This window comes from Erinaceus europaeus, chromosome 18, assembly GCF_950295315.1.
Source record: "Erinaceus europaeus chromosome 18, mEriEur2.1, whole genome shotgun sequence".
Taxonomy (NCBI): domain Eukaryota; kingdom Metazoa; phylum Chordata; class Mammalia; order Eulipotyphla; family Erinaceidae; genus Erinaceus; species Erinaceus europaeus.
The window spans coordinates 20,144,066-20,158,546 of record NC_080179.1 but is presented as its reverse complement, the minus strand read 5'-3'; the positions used below and the strand labels follow the sequence as shown (position 1 = coordinate 20,158,546).

General features: G+C 40.5%; 1 protein-coding gene across 2 annotated transcripts in view; it reads right to left on the bottom strand.

Moving 5' to 3' along the window:
- Nucleotides 1-14,481, bottom strand: part of TLK1 (tousled like kinase 1) — a 117,319-nt gene that overhangs the window by 101,580 nt on the left and 1,258 nt on the right. The window lies entirely within an intron of this gene.

Here is a 14,481-nt window from a genome sequence, read left to right as displayed (position 1 = left end):
GGCTCGGTCGGTGCTTGCACTACGAATCCACTGCTCCTGGAGGCCATTTTTTCCCCTTTTGTTGTTTATTATTATCGTTGTTGGATAGGACAGAGAGAAATGGAGAGGGGAGGTGAAGAGAGAGGAGGAGAGAAAGAGACACCTGCAGACCTGCTTCACCGCTTGTGAAGTGACGACTCCCCTGCAGGTAGGGAGCAAGGGGCTTGAAGTGGGACGTTTAAGCTGGTCCTTGTGCTTTGGCTTTGCTCCACTCGTGCTTAACCCACTAGGCTACCGCCCGCTCCCCCCCCCCCCGGAGTTTTTCATAACAGTACAGGTGAGAATGTACACTAAATTTTACTTTTCGTTGACTAACATTAGCTTGCTTTTTTCCCCATCTTTTTTTCTCAAAATCCAGCTTGTACAATGTGCATCATGTACTCATACTATTAAGCACCTGGTACACATAAAGTACCTCTCACACATTTCTGTCACTTCATGGTACAAATAAGAACAGATACAAAAGTACACTGCAAGCCCCTTTTAGAATGTTCAGTGCAGTGCTTTAGTGTATATTTCCATAAATCAAAGATAAAGCATACAGCTGAATCCAAATCTAGTGTTTGGTGACTGCTTACATTTTATAAGCTTGGACCAGACATCTAAGTAATTCTCAAGCCACAGAAAATCACAAGAACCAAAACAATAAAAATAACAATTTAAAACGGCATTTGAAATCTTCCTCTGTCTGACATAAATAGCTTTGTTTAGAATTCTTTAACAAGCCAGGGAGAGTCAAGTGTGTCATGCCACAAAAGAAGTTAGTTCTGATACCACTTGTTCCCTATTCTTGCCATTTATATCGAGAAAGGGGAAAAAAAAAAACACCTTAAAATGGAAAGTATATCTACACTACAATAGTAATAGTTGACACACAGTGATTGGTTAACATTCTATAAAGTTCTCATATAATTCTCACAACCCTGTGAAGCGACACTACACTGTCCTACAATCAAGAAAACCCAAAATCTGATGAGGCTGTAAGTAATTCATACAATCAATAAGTGGGAAACCCAAACCAGAAGCTAAGCCTAACAAATACATTCTTAACTATGATGTTACAGGCACAGGAGCTTACAGCAAACTTTAAATTAGCATTCTGGTTTTGCTGTGAGTTCAAATTATAAAAATATTTACATAGTAATAGTGAAAAAAGCCCAAAGAAAATATAACAAGGAATTCAATACATGTTCACTATCAAGTCTGCAACCTTCTGGTTAAGTTCAAGGCACTGTGTACTATGTTAGTATTTAAACCTAGTAATTACTAGGATGAGTATAACTCTACCTAGTCCAAAAATACATGTTCATCTCATACATTGCTGGTATATAAACTGAATACCATACCTCTTGATACAGCTGGCAAGATGTATCAAAAGTCCTTAAATTGTTTTATACTTTCTATCCTGATAATTCTACCAGTGTCAATCATTTTTTAAGATGTATGTATTTATGAGAAATAGCCAGAGAACCAGAACACCAGTTTGGCATTTAAGATGCCAGGAGGGAGCCGGGTGGTGGTGCAGTGGGTTAAGCACACATGGCGGAAGGCATACAGATTGGCATCAGAATCCCGGTTCGAGCCCCCAGCTCCCTACCTGCTGGGGGTTCGATTCACAGGCGGTGAAGCAGGTCTGCAGGTGTCTTATCTTTCTCTCCCCTTGTCTGTCTTCCTCTCCTCTCTCGATTTCTCAATAATAACAATGATGATGATAAAGAACAAGAGCAACAAAAGGGGAAAATAAAATAATTAATTAATTAATTTTAAAAAGATGCCAGAAATCAAACCTGAGATCTCATGCTTGTGAATCTATTGCTCTATCTACTATGTCACCCCTCAGGTCACCATCACTGATTTAAAAAAAAAAAAAAAAAAAACTTTTATTCAGAGATAATTCATTTTAATCATTATCTACAGTAGCCAATCAATTTAAAACCAAGAAGGAAAGAAATAACCCAAATAATTATGTTCAGTAGTTAAGATTTTTTGTTCAGGATTATTTCTCTCAGAAGCACGCTGCCAGTCTGATCTTAAGAGAACTTTAATTGTGGTTTTCTGTGGTTCCCCAATACACTCTGCTGTCAGCCATCATAATTACCTTGCCATTCTCACAGGTTCCAATGACAAGATTAAAGAAATGACAATTAGGGCGGGGATAAGTCCCAGGTTCAACCCCCCCGCATCACCGTATACTAGGGTGAGCAGTGCATCAATATCAACCTAGATATACGCATATGCATATGAGGAAAGAGAAGCTGTGTTCAAGTGTGCTTACTAAGCTGAAAGATGATGCATATGCCTGGGACTTCAAAATCAAAAAGCCTTCTAGCTTTCTGGGTCCTTCTAGACCCAGAAAAGGAAACAAAGGGACCCAATAACATTATCAGCAATCATGGGCTTTAGCCGTTTCCAAAATTTTGTCTTGCACATACACACTTTTCAGACATAAAAACCAACATATTCTTGTTTTAATTAACAATGCTTGTATTATGTCTTTATCATGGGTAATCAAAAAGAACCATAACTACCTAGAGAAAAAAATGGCTAATCATAGCACATTCATTCACTAGAATAGTATTTACAGAACAGTGGAATGGTTGAGAACATGTACTCAAGAGGGGGCTGGGCTGTGACACACTAAGATCATACGTTACAGTGTGCAAGGATCCAGGTTCAAGAACCCAGATGCCACCTGCAGGAGAAAGCTTCACGCGTGCACAAGTAGTGCTGTCGATCTCTTTCTATCACCCTCTCAATTTCTGCCTCACCTAATAAGTTAATAATAGTAGTAATACTACTAATAATACATAGTAATAGTACTTAATTCCTATGACTGTTACAGTAAATGTGTCACAGTTTACAAAGTACCTAGAAGAACCTACCATTACTAAGTATAGATTTTTCTTTTCAAACAGATGAGCTTAGTAAATTTAAAAAGTGACATGTAAAGTTGACTAGACCATATAATTACACAGATGTTTAGAGAAAAAAAAACTTGGGCACAGAAAAAGGAAAAGCTATTTTTAAATATGCAAACACAGTATCAAAAACAAAAACCTGAAACATGCCTCAGGCCTGGTAAGGATAAATCTGACTGACCTAACATAAACACCTGGGGGGCAGCTGGGTTAAGTGTGTATGTTACCATAGCAAGGACTCAGGTTCAAGTCCCCACTTCCCACCTCCAGGGGGGAAGCTTCCTAAGCAGTGAAGACAAGTACTGTCTCTCTCTGCTCCTCTACTTCCTGCACTTCTCAATTTCTTTCTGTCCTATCAAAAAAGGAGAGAAGAAAAAAGAAAAACAGTTGCCAGGAGCAGTGGATCTGTCATACAGGCACTGAGCGCCAGAAATAACTCTGGTGGCAATAAGTAAATAAATTCTAAACTATCACCTCCCCATACCACAGTGGCACTATATTCACTAATAAGAACACAATATCAAATGTGGAATCAAGAAATAACACAATGTATTACACTTAAAAATAATACCTAAAGATAACCAGGCCGAGCTTTAAAATGTAAACCTAAAAGTTGGTCATTTTCACTAACTTAGTTGACAAGGAAAGGTGTCAATTTATAAATACAAGCAATTCTTAGCACGTTATTCTTGTTATGCATCCTTCTAGAGTATGTAAGTGTTTTACATAAATACTTGTATATAACTCCTTTCTGAAATTCACAATTCTACAGGAAATTTCAGTTTCACAACAGTATCTGAGTCAGTTCTGTCAGTCTTCTTTCTATGCCTTTCAGTTCCTGTTAAGCCATTCAAATTTTCTATCCTTCACTAGCTTTACTAAATAGCACATATTATCAAAAGATGTAGTTTTCTATGCTATAAAGTAATTACGTTTTAAAAACAATTCTTACCAGCCAAATTGAGCTTCAAATCCATGCCCTTACCTTTATCAATACTATTAAGAGCCAAAATCTGCCTCTCAAACATTTTCATTCTGCTCAGAACCTAAATGTGCCAGGCAATAAAGCCTAGGTTTAGACAGTGGACAATTTGTTGTTCAAATTTTTTCTTTTTAAGATGTTTACTTTTATGAGAAATAGGGAATGCTTGTCCTCCTTTGTTCAATTTCTATTTGTTTTTCTATTATGGTTGTTAGCTTCACTAAAGGCAAAATACTAAGATAAATTAATTTCACGTTTGATTATTACCTATGAAAATAAGATTCATTTCTTATTAGTGTACCTCTTACATGTTTCCATCTGAAAAATGAAATGTCAGATTTGCATAGCTGGTGCAGCTTTCTGAATTGAGGTGTTTGGGGGTTGAGGAGGTAGCATAATGGTTATGCAAAAAGACTTTCATGCCTGAGGCACTAAAGGTCCCAAGTTCAATCCCCAGCACTATTTTAAGCCATAGTTGATCAGTGCTCTGGTAAAAATAAAATAAAATAAAAAATTTAAGATATTAATAATAGGGGCCAGGTGGTGGTGCACCTGAGTGAGTGCACATGTTACAATGCACAAAAACCAGAGTTTGAGCACCCTGTCCCCACCTGCAGGGGGGAAACTTGTGGTATATTATTTGTATTTTTTACCAGAGGACTCTCAGCTCTAGCTTATGGTGGTGCAGGGGATTGAACCTGGGACTTTGGAGCCTCAGGCATGAGAGTCCTTTTGCATAACCATTATGCTATCTACCCTCCCTGTCAATGCGCTTTCAATCTCCTGTGTCATACTGTTCCTTCCACACTTAACACTACTCCCCTTATTTGTCAGTCATTAAGATACATGATGGATATTTTTTTTAATTTTATTTATAAAAAGGAACCACTGGGGGGTCGGGAAGTGGATTAAGGGCACGTGGCGCAAAGCGCAAGGGCCGGTGTAAGGATCCCGGTTCGAGCCCCCCTCTCCCCACCTGCAGGGGAGTCGCTTCACTGGCGGTGAAGCAGGTCTGCAGGTGTCTTTCTCTCCCCCTCTCTGTCTTCCCCTCCTCTCTCCATTTCTCTCTGTCCTATCCAACAACGAACAACATCAACAATGGTAATAATAATAACCACAACGAGGCTACAACAACAAGGGCAACAAAAGGGGGAAAAAAGGGCCTCCAGGAGCGGTGGATTCCTGGTGCAGGCACCGAGCCCAGCAATAACCCTGGAGAAAAAAAAAAGAAAGAAAAAAAAGAGAGAAAGGAACCACAGACAAAAATATAGGTTAAGAGGGGTACAACTCCACACAAACATGATGGATTTTATGAAACTAAATTATTTATTCCTATGACTATTCTATTGGAAGAGTTTTTAACAGTAGAATGTTTATCATTTTATGGTGGGGTGAGGAGTTAATGGTTTATTTATTTTTTTGGCGCCTGCAGACCTGCTTCACCGCCTGTGAAGCGACCCCCCCTTCAAGTGGGGAGCCGGGGGCTCAAATCGGGATCCTGATGCGGGTCTCTACAATTTACGCCATGTGAGCTTAACCCACTGCACCACAGCCCGGCTCCCTGGAAGAGTTTTAAAAACAAATGAAACAAGTACATGGATATAAAGCTGTGTGTCATATCACTAAGCGGAGATCAAGAAAGAGTTTGTGCTTAACTTGCCACCACCTAAAAGTTAATTTTTCAATCTAACTCAATGAAGAGATTATTTTCATATGAAATTAAAATGAGGGGATCAGGCAGTATCGCAGTGGGTTAAGCGCATGTGGCACAAAGCGCAAGGACCAGTGGAAGGATCCCGATTCCAGCCTCCGGCTCCCCACCTGCAGGGGAGTCACTTCACAGGCGGTGAAGCAGGTCTGCAGGTGTCTTTCTCTCCCCCCTCTGTCTTCCCTTCCTCTCTCCATTTCTCTCTGTCCTATCGAACAAGGAACGACATCAACAATAATAACCACAAGGCTAAAACAACACGGGCAACAAAAGGGGGAAACAAAAGGCCTCCAGGAGCAGTGGATTCATGGTGCAGGAACTGAGCCCCAGCAATAACCCTAGAGGCAAAAAATAAATAAATAGGGGATCGGGCGGTGGCGCAGTGGGTTAAGCGCATGTGGCGCAAAGCGCAGGGACCGGAGTAAGGATCCCGGTTCGAGCCCCCGGCTCCCCACCTGCAGGGGAGTCGCTTCACTGGCGGTCTGCAGGTGGCTATCTTTCTCTCCCCTTCTCTGTCTTCCCCTCCTCTCTCCATTTCTCTCTGTCCTATCCAACAACGAATTGCGTCAACAAGGGCAATAATAATAACCACAACGAAGCTACAACAAGGGCAACAAAAAGGGGGAAAAAATGGCCTCCAGGAGCGGTGGATTCATGGTGCAGGCACCGAGCCCAGCAATAACCCTGGAGGAGGGAAAATAATAAATAAATAAATAAAAGATGAGTTGCTCTAGGTACCTGCCTACATGAGAATTACTTCATTTTATGTTCTTATATTTAATATGCATTTTTAAGTTCAACCAAGATCAATTAAAGCATCTTTCCTTTGTGTTTTCTCTTTCCAGATGTTCTTGCTTTAAAAATATTAGATTAGATTACTTCAAAAATGTTATGCACAACTATTGTATTTACTCATGACTGTAAAGCATAATCCCCCAATAAAGGGGGAAAAAATCACAATTACAAATAAAAGACTGCATAGACTGTTGATGGCTTCTCTTTTAAAATGTACAATCAGCTCCCCACAGTATTCTAATATTCTGTGCCCAAATACATAACACCTCTACTAAACTGTATCATAATCAGCAACTGATGTTCTAAATATTTTTCAAAACTTACTACATTTCATAGGAAATGTGACAATATTTCAGGAAGACTTGATTTCAGAAACTCTTCAAAGGAAAGCACAAAATGCAAAATGGAGTGACCCATCGGTGATATAGCGGGTACAGCATTTGAATTGCAAGCATAAGGTTCTGAGTTCAATCCCCAGCACTGCAGGTATCAGAGTAACACTTTGGTTCCGGTACATGCCCCCCGACCCAGAATAAATGGTTTTAAAATTGTAAAGTATAGTAAGATCAACAATAACTACTGGATTCAGAGGACATTCAAAAACACAGAAGTATAGTTTTAACTGTATTTAGTAATTTCTCAAGACTCATAGAAAGTTCACGTTGTTATGATGGGAATTTAAATCATTTAATCCAGTAACACAAAATTAAAAAAAAAAAAAACTACAGAATTTACTTTCATCCCCCCCAATGTCTCTGCAGTCTGTTCTAAATTCATATAGCTAAATATTTCAAGAGGCAATACTTTTCACTATAGGGCTGGCCTAGATACTGCAGGACTTAAATTCTTGTCAAAAAATTATACTGACTTTATTGTAACCTTCCTTTTACTTGTTTGGCTTCAAAAGTAGTTCAATAATTCTATTTGTCTTTCATTTATGTTTAAAACTTAGTTTCCCTGTTATCCCAAAGTAGAGTGGTTCCCTACAAAACTTTTTACAGTAAAATGGTGTAAAGCAAAAAAGTGATTCACTTTTCACCTACTATCATAAGAAAAGTGAAAATCTTCATATAGCAAGTACTAATATTCGTCTTCAGTAAAAGTAAAGCATCGGGGGCTGGGCGGTAGCACAGCGGGTTAAGTGCACAAGGCACAATGTGCAAGGACCGGCGTAAGCATCCCGATTGGAGCCCCCAGCTCCCCACCTGTGGGGGAAGAGGGAGTTTCTTCACAAGTGGTAAAGCAGGCCTGCAGCTGTCTTTCTCTCCCCCTCTGTCTTCCCCTCCTCTCTCCATTTCTCTGTCCTATCCAATAACAATAACCACTACGACAAGGGCAACAAGAATGGGAAAAAAATGGCCTCCAGGAGCAGTGGATTCATACTGCAGGCAAGGAGCTCCAGCGATAAGATAACGCTGGAGGCAAAAAAAAAAAAAAAAAAAAGCAAAGCAGCACAACTAAAACTTCAAAAAGTTGGAGATAGCGCTACCTTTCAAAGCAACTCTCACAGGGCCAGAGAGATGGTTACCAGGGTGGCCCAGGTTCCAGGCATAACAACAGAGAAAGCTCCGGGGCTGTGGTGTCTCTCTTTAAATGAGAAGGTCAACCAGAGAGTAATGCAACTGCGACTCAGACTGAAGGGCGGGTGAGTGGGGGCGGGGCCTATCATGTTTCCCATGCTGAATGAAGCACTTTTCTGGGGGCTGGGTGGTGGCGCACCTGGTTGAGCGCACATGCTACCTACTGTGCGCAAGGCCCTGGATTCAAGCCCTCACTCCCCACCTGCTGGGGAAAGCTTTGCGAGTGATGAGTAGTGTGGCAGGTGTCTCTCTGTCTCTCTTCCTCTCTATCAACCCCTTCCCTCTCAATTTCTGGCTGTTTCTATCCAATAAATAAAAAGATTTAAAAGATCAACTATTAAAAATAAATAAATAAATAAATATTACCTTTCTTGGGGTCAGGAAACAGCTCACCCGGTAGAGCCCCTGCCTTACCTGCAAACCCTACCTTACTTGGGTTTATGCCCAGGCATCACCACACTGGAGAACCATGGGCAACACCAGGGAAAGAACTCTGTGGAGAGGGCAACAGTGCTATTTTCGCTCCCCGATTCTCCTCTCTCTTCTGATTTATCCCTCTCCTCCACACCCCCCTTCCTTACTTTCCTCCCTCCCTAGAATAATGAATAAAAAAGAGCCCCTGGGACATCCATTCCGCAGTGACATGTGCAAGGCCTTGACTTCCTTCTCCTGCACCACAAATATATATATATATATATATATATATATATATATACACACATACACATTTTTTCCCCAACCACATATCTATGAGAAGCTACTTTTCAACTTCTTCAATCAAAAGAAAATACAATATGGTGCACTGCACCAAAGTAAAAGACTCTGGGGTGGGGGAGGGTTCAGTCCTAGAACACGATGGCAAATGAGGACCTAGAGAGAGTTGAACTGTTTATGTGGAAAACTGAGAAATGTTACACATGTACAAACTACTGCATCTCACTGTTGACTGTAAACCATTAATCCCCCAATAAAGAAAAATAAACAAGTAAAAAATAAAGCACAATAGATCAAAAGCTGAAGCAAAACCCAACTGTCTTCCAGTAAGTCAGAAATTAACGTGATTGCTTAAACTGTAAAGCAAGCCACTACTCTACTATTTTTTAGAACATTTTCCTCAGCAAAAATGTACTAATATGTCATCAGCTTACTACTATTACTTTTCAAATTACCCATAGATAGCCCACATAAACAAAACTTCTGTGAGGTCCTCAAGTTAAGGCCCAGCGAGGCAAAGTACAGTCTATCTCTTAGAGGCAGGTGTCCAGACCTCTAACAACCTCCTCCTCTTTTCTCTCCCCCATAAAGGAAGCATCTAGCGCACTGTATTCATTCATGAGCCAAACATCTTGACACGTACAACCCTGTCCTTCGCCAGCTAGTGACCTAAAGCCATTAAAGGACTACCTGGTACAACTTTATTTTGAACATCTCCCTACAGGTACTAAATTGTGTCAGATATTTTCAGTCTTCTAGCCATGTAGATGAAATCTATAAATATAGAAGAGAGCCACAATTTTGACTACACTATGATACTATCTTTTCAAGCAAACTACTTTCATTATTACATAAAAAAAGTAAAGCAAATTATTCATAAGTATCAAGATGGGAGAGAAAAAGAAAATCCACATCTACCTAGTTATTAATTTGACACTTAGCACTAAAACATTCAAAGCGCACATGTACTGATATGAAAAAAAACAATTCTAGTCAACATGACACTAAATTCACAGGCTTCTCAAAGCAAAATTCATCTTTATTTAATTTCTTAAATTCTCAGGGCTGGGTGGCGGTGCACCTAGTTGAGCACAAGTTATAGTTCCAGCCCCTGGTCCCCACCCGAAGGGGAAAAGTGGTGCTTCACGAGTGGTGAAGCAGTGCTGCAGGTGTCTCTGTGTCTCCCTCCCTATCACCCCCCTTCCCTCTCAATTTCTGGCTGTTTCTATCAAATAAATAAAGATAATTTTTAAAAAATTAAATAAAAAAGAAAAGTAATAATTTCTTAAATTCTCAGTCACAAGAGTATTATAAGATACATTGGGAGGGAGACAAAAGATTTGAAAGACCTAATAGGAAATCCAAAGTTATGTTACTTCACATCCCAGAGGGAGAGGAAAAAAAAGCTTTGGGTCGGGAGTCTGGAGGTAGGGCAGCAGGTTAGTGACTCTAAGCACAAGGACCCGCTTAAGGATCCAGGTTCAAACCCCGGCTCCCCACCTGCAGGGGAGTCACTTCACAAGCGGTGAAGCAGGTCTGCAGGTGTCTGTCTCTCCTTCCCCGTCTTCCCCTCCTCTCTCCATTTCTCTCTGTCCTATACAACAACAACGACACCAATAACAATAATAACTACAACAATAAAACAAGGGCAACAAAAGGGAATAAGTAAATAAATAAATATTTTTAAAAAAAAAATCATAAAAAAAAAAGAAAAAAAGCTTTGGGTCTCCTAGAAGCAAAGGAGTCTGCATAGTATTATAAAATTTTCTATAATTTAGTTAAGTTCCTGAATTTTATAATTTTTCTTATGTTTTACTTGTAATAAAGTAAAACCATATTGATGAGAACAGGGTGAGAAAGGAACAGTCAAAATATAAAGCACTAAAAATAATCAGATTGGGAGTTGGGTGGTAGCGCAGTGGGTTAAGAGCCAGTGGCGCAAAGCGCAAGGTTGGGCGTAAGGATCCCGGTTCGAGCCCCCAGCTCCCCAACTGCAGGGGAGTCGCTTCACAGGCAGCGAACCAGGTCTGCAGGTGTCTATCTTTCTCTCTCCCTCTCTCTCTTCCCATCCTCTCTCCATTTCTCTCTGTTCTATCTAACAAGGACAACAATAATAATAACTACAACAACAAAAACAAGGGCAACAAAAGGGAAAATAAGTAAAATTAAATTTTAAAAAAGTTAAAAAATAATCAGGTTATAAGCTTGTTTTCTATATATAAAAATGCAATAATTTTAATAGCTATTTATGACATGACATTTTTTTAAATGTCCACTTTCAGGGCCAAGGGGGTGGTTCAACATGCATGTGGCCATGAATTCAGTCCCTGGCACCTCATATTATATAGCACTGTTCTGGTCTCCCTCTCTTCCCCCCTCACCCATACAAAAATCAGTAATAAAACAAAAAAGAGGGAGGGGAGAGCCTGCAAGATAGCTCACGTGGGAAGATGCCTGCTAGGTCATGTATGCCACCCAGGTCTCAGTCCAGCCCCTAATCCACCGGGGGAAGAAGACTCAGTGCTATGAAGTCCACTCCTGCCCTCTTGTCTCTTTGTTGTACCTAAAAACATCAGTCTGGAACAGTGAAGTCCAGGCAAGGAGCAAACAAGAGGGATGGAGGTGGTTCAGTGGTATAGTATTTGCCTTGCATGTGTGTGATGCCCTGGGTTCTATGCCTGCCGCCACATCAGAGCACCTAAAACTCCATTTATGAGGGCTGGCAGGTGACTCACCCAGTGGAACACATGCTAGGACACAGGTTTGAGCCCTAGGACATGACACGAGGGGAGGCTTCACTTCCATTGGATGTCTCTTCTCTAGTCTCTCTCTTTTTGGGCAGGCACTAAGACCCAGCAATAATCCTGGTGGCAAAACGATTTTTTTTTTCCTCCAGGGTTATTGCTGGGCTCGGTGCCTGCACCAGGAATCCACCGCTCCTGGAGGCCCTTTTTCCCCCCTTTTGTTGCCCTTGTTGTTGTAGCCTCGTTGTGGTTATTATTACCATTGTCGATGTTGTTCGTTGTTGGATAGGACAGAGAGAAATGGAGAGAGGAGGGAAAGACAGAGAGGGGGAGAGAAAGACAGACACCTGCAGACCTGCTTCACCGCCTGTGAAGCGACTCCCCTGCAGGTGGGGAGCCAGGGGCTCGAACTGGGATCCTTTCGCCCGTCCCTGCGCTCTGCGCCACGTGCGCTTAACCCGCTGTGCTTAACCCGCTGCGCCACCGCCCGACCCCCGGCAAAACAATTTTTAAAATCTTCACTTTAATCTATCTGATTGTTTTTAATGTTTTATGAGAAACACACATGCTCCCAGAGTACTGCTGTATGTATAGCACGGAAGAAGGCACAATGGATGGGACGCTGAAGTCTCAAAAATGCACGTCAGGGCCATACTCTAGTTCCCGGTCTCTCTCTCTTTTTCCCCCATAAAATAAATACTTTTTAAAACTTCTATTTGTGTTTCTCACCCTCTCATTTAAAAACTACAATAAAAGCTGGCCTGGTGAGCAGTTCAGCAGCAGGGCATGTGCATAAAACTGGGTTTAATCTTGTAAATGGCATAAAAATAAAACAACAATTTTCAATGTTAAGTTTGCTTTAAAATAGTTCATCACATTATATGTGTACCTTTATATATTACATTAGATCAGTTTACTTTCCCAAGAAACAAAGTTTGTTCTCTCCTTAACACAAATTCCATTAACAGTAATGTTTCTTACTAGCAGCCACCAAAGGTCAAAAGTTCTCTCAAGTTACATCAGCTCATACAATATACTACTAACATGAGTATCTGAAAAAGATGCAGAACACCTGCTAAAACAAAAACTGGAGGGTTTCGATCAATTGAAAATGTCTCCATTTGATACCTGGAGCTTCAGATATACAATTCCTGTTAACACTGTTGAAATATGAGACTATAGCTTCAATATGACTATATAACCCTAGAAATGACTTTTATTTTTAATGTCACGTTTGACTTGGTTGTGGCTCTGTTTCCACACTTAAAAATGTGTCCCATTAGAAGACCCATTAAAAGCACCTGACTCGACATGGTTAATGCCTGTCTTTAGGGAGGAGTTTAAAGTAAAGGAATACACTCATTAATGGTTTATGGCTTACATGCTGGCTGGCTGGAAAGGTGTACATATACCACTGTGGTCATACAGATACTTAGTGTTTAAATTTTCACAAAAGCATGTCCTGTTACTTTGTTGGTTAACAGAAACTCATTAGGTTACATTAAAAAAAAAATTACTATAATCCAGATTGCAGAGGAAAATTTTGACTATAAGTAAGCTAAAAATCATTCGCCTCTCAAAATTTTCAAATATCAGAAAAAGTGCATGTAAGTGCTTAAAGTTTCTTTAACTGGAGTTGGAGTAGCCTCAGAAACTTGCTAATTCTAGGGTCTGCTTGTCAAGAATTACTAACACTGAAACAGATGATGAACAAGCAATCCAACACTATGTCCTGCTTTTCTACTAATACAACACCAGGTTCATCCATAAGGTTCAATAAAACTTTGAAAAATGAATGAATGTATGAATGAATAAAAAGAAATAGAACCTGAGAGAAACACAAAAATAAGTCCCAAGGCCATTATTCATTTTTGTTCATAACACTATCATTACGCATCTCAATAAAACTACAGGCACTAGAAGCAATCATCCAGATTACAAACTGGATTTGAAAACCAACTACACGGACTACAAATTGGATTTGAAACAGTCGTTTACAAATTTTCAAATATGAAAAAAGAACCCCCAGACATAATGAATTTGAGTCAGTCAATAAATAAACTCTTATCTTCCAATAAACAGAACCCAGTGTTGGGAGTGAAATGGAAAGGAAAGAATGTCAATGTATTCAGCACGTCTTGATGGATGCCATAAACCCTTCTGTGAATTTTCCACAGCAAATTCATGCCAATCTTTGAGCCTATTGTCACTTTCACACATGCTCACAGGAACAAAATGACAAAGAATGCTGTGCTTGAATCATTGGAATCAGGTTACAAAACTGTTAACTAACAAACGTCAGGGCTCTGAGAAGTAAATATTGACAGGCATCTTTCAAAATAAATGAATCCCACAGATTCCTATATAAATCAAAGCTTTTATTTTTTTAAGGATTGAGTAGATGGTTGGAATTCCAGACTTTCAAAAATGTGGCTATAATCTCCGTATGTGACACAATTGGAAGTGCACCCATTTACCAACTGCTGGTGAATACAGCTAAACGTTTTCCAGACAAAAGAGCGTTCAATACGCTTCCTTGCACAATCATTCTTCTTACCCAAATGCATCTTGCTCTCCCCCCCACCCCAAAGTTCATTTCATCGTATACTTAAATACAGCAAGTTGGGATTTTCGTGAAAAGCACACCGCTGCCTTACTAGCTGTGTAATTGCTACATCTGGTGGCTGCACACATGCATGCAAGAAGCCAGAAAAACTTAGAAAACAATTGCAACCCATCTAGTGCGTGCCTGCGATAACCTTTACGCAGATTCTTCCCCCCCATAACCCAGGACCCCGTCGGAGCAGCGGCAGCACCGCAGCCTACTTGCAGGAGACTGGGGAAACGCATCAACACGCAGGAGGTGATGGCGAACGAGAGAAAGTTGCAACCATCTGGAGGGGGTGGTTTTAGAAGCCTGCCCACGAGTCAGTCTGTCGTTTAAATTGCTCTAAGGGGCCAGGCTGGGGGGGTGGGGGGGTGAGCAAAAGTAGGTTTTGAT